Genomic DNA, 8967 nt, shown 5'->3' on the forward strand with positions numbered 1-8967 from the left:
CTGTCCTGGAACTCACTCTGTAGACCAGGCTGACCTCGAACTCAGAAATCTGCCTGCCTCTGCCTCCTTAACGTCTCTTTTATGATAATAATGATTAATAATAATGGTCACTCTAGATTTTATTGTTGTTTGAGACAGGGTCTCTCTACCTACCCTAGCGGCCCTAGCACTCACTGTGCAGACCAGGCTGTCCTCAGACTCACAGAGATCTATCTGCTTCTGCCTCCAGAGTGCTAAGATTAAAGGTGTGCACCACCATGCCTGGCACTACAGATTTTTAAAAAGTAAAATAAGTTCAATATTTAAAAAAGACTAAGCTGGGCGGCAGTGACTCACACCTTTAATCCAGCACTTGGGAGGCAGAGGCAGGCAGATCTCTATGAGTTTGAGGCCAGCCTCATGTACAGAATGAGTTCCAGGACAGCCAATGCTACACATAGAGACCCTGTCTAAATAAATAAATAAATAAATAAATAAATAAATAAATAAATACAAAAACCAATGAACCAACCAAACCAAACCAAACCAAAACACCCCAAGACTAAATCCATTTATCTATCCCCACATTAGAAGTAAAACAGTGTCAGGCATAGTAGAGCATGCCTTAAATCCCAGCACTCAGGAGGTAGAGGCAGGTGGATCTCTGGGAATTTGAGGCCAGCCTGATCTACCCAGTGAATTCCAGAACAGCATGGGCTACACAAAGAAACGGTGTCTTGAAAAACAAAAACAAGAACACAAAAAATAAAAACAAAAGAAAGAAAATAGGATCTTCTCTGGTGAATTTTTTTTCAACCTTCCCAACCAAGGGAGCCATAGCTTCTAGCCCACAGTACCCATCAGTCCTCTGCTTGCTCTTATGTTAGTTAGACATATGCAATAGCATTTTGTAAGTTTTAAAATGTTATATAAATAGTATCAAGCCAAATATATTTTTCTCAGAATGCATCACTAAACTCATTGACACATATATGAGATTTTTTTTTTTTTTTTGGATTGGTATTTGTGGTTTAAGGTTACTTCCAGGGAATTGGTTTTTCCAACCTCAAGCTTGTGAGCATGATGTATATTCTGTAACAGTAGATTTGGTTAGATCTTCCTGCTGTGGCCTGTTATCACATCTTGCTCTGTGACGCTTATCGTAACGCCTTTGATTACTTCTGTTTAACGGTTAAACATTGCATAATTATGTGTTTATGTCATGTCTTCCCTCTCTGTTAAAAAGAATATAGGCTCCCTAAGGACAGAGACTAGGTTTCTTGCTAGCACTGGCAAGCTAGTAAATGGAGTATACATTCTTGCCTACAGTATGGAATTCAGATCCCTTAGAATTAAATACAAGGTATTTGTGAGGTGAGCCCTGCTTAGTTCCTACTCTCGTTGTCTCCTGCTCACTGGTTCTGCCGCCTTTGTATTTCCTCCCGCACATGTGCACTCTGTCCCCTCAGTGTGAAATATCCCCATCACGTTTGCCCCTCAAGCTCCCTCTCCTCCCTTAAGGATCCTCTCAAGTGGCATCTCCTCCAAGAATACACCTTTAACCATGTCAGGTAGGATATGGAGCATGTCTTCTTTGCTTCCTGAGCATCACCAAGGATTTCTGGTATTTTATTCATTAGTTTATTGAAGGAGATGTCATGTGCTCCTACTGAAGGCTGGGCCTTGTTCTTTATTCCAGGTTTACAGAGATGAGCAAGATATGGTCATGTCATGTGCAAGCAGGACAAGAAGATGTAGGAAGGAAATGTGAGGTGATGTGACTGGTCACTGGTCAGTGTTCTTTAGCAAGGTCATTGAGGAAGATCTGTCTAAGGGGCTGTTAGATGGGTAACTAAATAATACAAGTAAGTCAGTCCCATGAAGGGATGGTGACAGTATTTTTAACAATGCGCATCCTATACTCACCTCCTCACCCTGGAGATGGGAACTGTATGTAATCTACTTGATTCTCAATGCCTAACATGGTGCATAGCACCTAGTGTGTGCCCAGGATTTAAATGATTACCAAAATGGTCCATATGTAAATAAATAAATGAGCTGAATTGTGTCAGCTCAGAACAGACCTGAGTAATCAAACTTGCAACAATCTTACCTCGCGTGAAAAAGTCACATCACCCCAAGTCAGACCTTCCCCGGTGCCAGGAAATAGGGGAAGAAAGGAATTCCACTGACCACTGAGACCGGGATATGGAAGTGTAGAGGGAAGGGAGTTTCCCTTATGCTGGAGTTTGCATGCCTCCATTACAAATTGCCCACTACAGATGCTCAGCTCCTGGATTGATGCTATCTAGCTTGTCAGTCACTACTTGTCGTTGACTACACAGTTAGCACGTGGCATGTATGGCCATGGTTTCATTGGAACCTTGTAACACTCTGTTATAAATGCAAACTGGGAGACCCCTGGAGGCCAGATAGCTAGGAAGGGTGGAGCTAGGGCTTAAACCTAGGTCTATCTCCTTGGAAAGCCTGTGCTCCTTGAAACCCAGGACCAGGACCAGCTGAGGCCATGGGACCATGTGCGCATGGTGTGCGCCTGTGTTTAGAGGGCTCCCGCCCTTGGTTAATGTTCTGATTTCACTGTCTGAAGAGTCTCACTACATTTTGACAAGATAATTCACATTTTGAAAGCCATTTGTTTCAACCCTACCCTGTCTGGTGCCAGCTCTGTGGTGAACATCCAGAGTTTGGGGTAAAAATTTGGATTAAATGCTGTGTACACCAGTGCTCAAAACACAAACTCCCTTTCCAAGACTTCGTGAAAAAAAAATCAAAATATACACACAGCTCTTTCCCTCCTGATGGTAAAAGGAACACAGACAGCAGAATTGGTGTACCATGCCTGTAATCCAAACACTTGGAAGGCTGAGGCTGGTGATCTCTGGGAGTTTAAATCAGCTGGTTGACATAGTTCTAGGCCAGTCAGGGCTACAGAGGGAGATCCTGTCTCAAAACAACACACCATAACACAACACAACACTACATAACACAATACAAAATCAAACCGAATACAATACAAGACGTATACAGGAGAACATTGAAGATGGTAGTCAATAGGTCTATATGCAGTTTTATATACAGCAGAGCAAGTTTTTTGTTTGTTTGTTTGTTTGTTGAGGAGAAATTAGGCTGGATCATAATATACTAGATGAATGAGAACCTAGTTGAATTCCTGGATCCTATTATCCTATTTACAAATTTCCTTTAGAGTAATTTTAAGATTCAGTCTCTGATAGATGTCTAAAAAAGAAAATCCACAAATCTGTATTTCCCAGGGAAATCTTAATACTTGTGCTTGGCTTTTGTTCAATTACCTGCTACCTAAGCATTCTTGGCATTTATTAAAAATATTAATATCTTGTGAAATAATCTTATACCTCTTTGAGAAGCGGCTTGGTTTGGACTAGGGATGGAGATCAGTGGCAGAACACTTTCCTAGCATCTGTAAGGTTCCAGGCTTGATCCCTGATACTACTGTAAAAACCGCAAAGGTGGCTTAGCTCATATCTACACGTTCCTCTGTTCTCCACAAACCCACCTTACTCACACCCGATTCCTTTTCTTTGCTAAGGCTGAAACTCTCCTTGTGCTGTTTACCACTTGATCGCCCGGTGCTGGTGATCCCCGGGTGCTCTGTTGCCATGAAAAGACTCACATTGTGGAGGCCGAAGGGTCGAGGCTGGTCAGGTAACTTCTGTTACTTAGCAACTTCCTCCAGCTTTGTTAAGTTGGACTGTTCAATCTCTTTAATGAATAAGAGCATCAAGCCAGGTAATTGATGCCTGGACGTTTAGCTCATGAATAATTGACTGTCTGGGTAATCCTAGATACATTTCCTCGATCAGATTGTACAATGGAACAGTCATGTCATAGCCAGTGTCGAGTTTTTAATTTTTCCTCCCCTTTTTATCTTAATCAGTTTTATGATGTCAGAAATCGGCTTTCTTGACCCAGCGGCTCAGGCGAACAATGAGAGCGGCGATGTCCCCGAGCCCAGACACGTTTCCTCTTTCCTCCACAAGAGCTCAGCATTTCCCCTTTCATTTGGGTTTAGAAAACTTGCAGCTCTTCTGTGTTATCTTTTCCCACATACATCGGGAAGGCAATGTGGTCTACAGGGGAGGAGGGGTCTGGGATTGGGTTTCCTGGGCAACGCCAGTCACGCCGCACTCCGCAGTTCAGGTCCATCCTAGTTTATCTGACTCACTTAGCCCTTTATTTGTCTTTAAGTCAGTTTTAATCTAATTTTTAATACTGTGCATACGTGAAGGATGTAGCTAGCAGGCAGTCTGTGTGCGAGGCATATCGTGAGCTACAGCACACGTGCAGGAATCAGAGGACAACTTTAAGGGCTCACTTCTCTCTTTCCACATGAGACTGCTCTGTCTCGCATGTTGTTTACTGCCGCAGTGCCTATCTCAGGCTACTGGGTCTTACAGCTCTTGCTATCCCTGCCCACCTCAATTCATTGTAAGAGTGTTGTGATTGCAGATGTGTGACGCCACAGATATTTATTTTTATTTATTTATTGGTGTTTGGTTGTTTATTTTGTTTTGTTTCTGCTTTTTGTTGTCTGTTTGTTTGTCTGTCTGTTTTGAGACAAAGTTTCTCTGTATAGTCCAGGCTGTCCTAGAACTTGCTCTCTAGACCAGTCGGTTGACGTCAAACTCAGAACCACTTTCCCCGACATAGCCCTGCCTCTCGAGTGCCAGGATTACAGGTGTGGCCACCATGCCTAACCTCACTGTTCTTTCTTTTTTTTTTTTTTTTGGTCATTATCATTGTGTTGTTTTATTTAAGCAAAAACAAAGACACAGTTTCCAGGAATTGAACTCAGGGCCTCAGCCGTGCTATCAGCACCTCCAGGTGTTCAGTCATGACGCGGCTCTGCCTTTATTTTTGTTCATTCAGTTGTTCACATACTGAGCACCTTTGATGTATCAGGCATGGAATATTCCAGAACACATAGTGTTGGCCTAGTCTGCCTGCCTTTGTGGAGTTTATATGCTATATAAACGCATATAAGTAAACCAGTAAAGGAATTAAGTTAGCTTAAATAAAGTAAGTTACTTTTTCTTCAGGTAGTGAAAAATACTCACCGGGATGTAGGATAGATGTGGATGACGAGGAGATAGGCTCATTATGGCTACAGGCTGGTCTTGAACTTGTGATCCTCCTGTCAATACCTACCAAATCCTGGGATCACAGGGGTGTTCCTTCATGCCTGCCGTAGGGTTTATACGGAAGGGTCAGGAAAAATATCATGGTGCCTGGGCAGGAAGCCAGAACTAGTGTATGAGCTGATTTTAATGTTCACATTGGATGCCCACCTTGGATACCTTTTGTCAACATGAGAATCTGTCAGTCATGGGGAGCTATGGATGATGAACTATGGATGGGACTAAAGTTTTCAAAATATGTGTTTCACTAGTAGTACAGGCAGTGACCCTCTGAATACGTGAGAATTAGATGTTGTCAAAACTCAAGGAGGGGCTGAAGATGTAGCTCATTGGGAAAGCACTTGCCTGGGATACCCAAACCCTTGGTTTAATCTCTAGCACTGTGTAAAATGGTGTGGTGGTAAATACTGGTAATTTCAGCATGTAGGAGGAGATGGGCGAATCTAATTTTCAATATCACCCTCAGCTAGAAAACTTGAGGCTAGCCTGGGCTACATGATATCCTGTCTCAGACAAAACATTGTAGCCCAGGCTAATCCATGTACCCAGTATGTATGTATTGAACTCTAGTGTTAGTAGCAGAAGGCATACAGAACTCATTAAAGTTAGCTCTTGTCCACACCAAGCTTACATTTTATTAGGATGATAGAAAATAGCTTAGTATGAGAGTAAACTATAGCTATAGGGTGTATACAATGGTAATAATGTGGAGAAAATCAACCTGAAAAGGGGGCTTCAGAAGAGATCTGGGGGAAAGGTTGATGCAATTAAAACAGGGTGGTTATTGGGAGCCATCAGTGAGGAAGCGACATTTAAGGGGATTGGAAGAAAATGTGGAAGTGACACTGGGGCCAGCTGGAGAAGACATCTGAGAAGGAGGGAACAGCCAGAGAGAAGTCCCCCCTGTCACCTGCTTGGCTTTGCATTTTATGCCCCTTTGAGAGACTTTTAATAAAATGTGTATCTTGGGCTGGCGAGATGGCTCAGTGGGTAAGAGCACTGACTGCTCTTCCGAAGGTCCTGAGTTCGGATCCCAGCAACCACATGGTGGCTCACAACCACCCGTAATGAGATCTGACGCCCTCTTCTGGTGTGTCTGAAGACAGCTACAGAGAATTACGCCAGAGAGAGTGGGGCCGGAGCGAGTGGGGCCCGTAGAGGTCCTGAGTTCAATTCCAAGCAGCCACACACATGATGGCTCACAGCCATCCATACAGCTACAGTGTACTCATACACATAAAATAAATAAAATAAACCTTTAAAAATAAAAAATAAAAAAAATGCGTATCTTCATAATGTTTAGAGTAAAGCATATATTGCTTGCCCTGGCTTGCAAGTTGTATTTAATCTGCCACCCTACCAGTCTTTTTCTGAAACCCAGAAAACAGAAACAGCTGTTCCATCAGCTGTGCCTGTAGCAGCCTTCTTGTTGATCCTTGGAGATGTAAAGCCATTCTTCTCTGGGGCTCGGCACTCACCAGTCTCTGCCTAGAGAGTAGTACTGTGCTAACGCCTGGCCTGCCTTCTTCCCATAAAGGTCTGGCAACTGAGAGAAGGCTTCTCAGACTCACTGAAACTCTTTGGCTACTCTCCACCACAGAGATGCCCCCTCCCCCATTGTTGTCATCAAAGCCCCTCCGATTAGGACCACTTACCACTTACGAATGAAGCAGTCATTTCCTTCAGCAATGAAACTGGCCGGCTATGTATAATGTGCTCTTTGGAGAAAAGGAGGTTATAAATGTGAAATGTAATGTATTGGGGGAACTTACAGCCCTTGAGAATGTGGTATTTCTCTCCAGCCCCTTCTGTTTGTCGTCAGATCTGGGTTTGAATTTTGAACCATTCCACTGTCATGACTGATAATTGTAATGTCAAAGTAGTAGAGGAATTTGAATATCCCCAACATAAAGAAATGATAGCAAATATGCCAATTACCATCAACTAATCAGGACACATCATGTGTGTGTGTGTGTGTGTGTGTGTGTGTGTGTGTGTTGAAAAAGCCCTGCTTCTCACAGATACATCTATCTAGTGTGGATCAGTTAAAAATGGTTTTAAAAGACACTTGGGAAGGCATACAGAGGTTTCGATGCTGCTCAGAAAGTAAGATCGAAGAGTTATAGAAATAGATGAACTGTTGTTCTCACAGGAGGAAAACTAGCAGAGACTTCTGGAGTTTCTCCTCCTCCGGGAAGGCCTGCCTGTGCTTGGGGTCCCAAGAAGAGAAAGGATTGTGATTGGCTGGAGGAAATTTCTGGGCCTTATATCCTGGTAGATCAAGCTGCTCAATCGGAGCAGCTGGAGGGACCCAATGGACAAAGAGGGAAAAGGTATCTCTTCTTTGTCTCTTTCCCCACCCCAGCTTGTGAACACATCTTCCTCCCATGACTGAGGTGTAGGTGTAACCGCGAATGAATCACCGTTGGTGTTTCAAGTTTGGTGCATCTTTTCCTTTTCAAACTCAGGAGAGCCATCAATTATTGAGGACCCGAGAGCCGCTCTCAGGCAGCGACACCTCTGTAAGTCTACGTGGCTGTCTGAAGGAAAACCACCTGGCCCCCCTCACCTGTTCATCCTGGCCTTCTCTCTGAGCTCTTAAGGTGTGGCAGCCAAGAACAGCGCCAAAACCATCAATATTTCACAGCCGTAATTAAAGCAAGCAGAAAGAGCTGAGCTGTGGGCCTCTTGCAACTGGCTCACGTTTCCAAAACAAACGCCAGGCACCTTGGACCGGAGTGCCGGTGGGGAGTGGGCGTGGGGCAGGTAATGGGCCTCTTGAAAGTTAGGTAGGGGCTGGCAGCCCAGAACTTTTTTTTTAACAGGGCCTCGAGTAGTTGGAAAGCTCCTGGAGTCTTCTGGTGCAAGTTCAGGACGGGCTTCTTGGACCCTCTCTTGGAGAATCCTTCAACGGATTAGAAATTAGGCGGAGGGAGCTGCAGAGAGTTGTGTCCACTCCTCTAACACATAACCACAGATAATCCTAGGGGCTTAACAAAGGCTTCCCTTTGTTGGCGCTGGGTGTCAGAAGTGCACAGTGAGCTGCAGTGTGCATCTCTTTCTCCTGTCGCTCCTTCTTGTGCAGAGTCCCCAAGTACCAAGGCACCAGGCAGCCTGGTGGGCGGGAGAGGCGGGAGCCCCGCGTTTATACATCTATTAATTACCTCCAGCATGGAAGAACTGCCTATAAATACAGTGGCACTTTAGATAAAACTTTCATGCAGCTATTTAGATCCTTTAAAATATAAATGATTTCCTCTAAATTTTTTATCATAAATCAGGGCATGGAGCTAGGCGACGAGACGCCGATTTCCCCCCTGATGGGAGCAAAGCCTTCTCTTGTTTTCTCTTTCTCCCCCTTTTCTACATTTCTTTTATTCCTTTTCTTTTCTTTCTTTTTTCTTTCTTTTAATTTAGGAGTGTTTAATAGCTCTTATTGCTGAGTCCAGGACTTAAGAAGAAGGGAAGGAATTCCATCTGCCCCCTCCCCCACAAGCTACCATGCATGGTAGGCACAGGTGTGGTGGAGATAGCTGAGGTGTTGGGTCACCCTAACCTGAGTTCGAATCCCGTTTCTGCACTTATCTCTGTGTGACCTTTCAGAACACATTTAATTTTTCTGATCCCCTGCTCTTGCCTCCACAAAAGAAGAGATAGATACTCTCAGTCTCTGACTTCCTAGTGAAGGGTAACTGACTGACAGTGCAGAGCTCACTGGGTAACTGACAGTGCAGAGCTGAGCTCCCAGTGAGAGTGCTGCCCGGGTCACTAAGTTGTTTCATCTCTTTGA

Source organism: Mastomys coucha, unplaced genomic scaffold (genome assembly GCF_008632895.1).
Source record: "Mastomys coucha isolate ucsf_1 unplaced genomic scaffold, UCSF_Mcou_1 pScaffold13, whole genome shotgun sequence".
Lineage (NCBI taxonomy): Eukaryota > Metazoa > Chordata > Mammalia > Rodentia > Muridae > Mastomys > Mastomys coucha.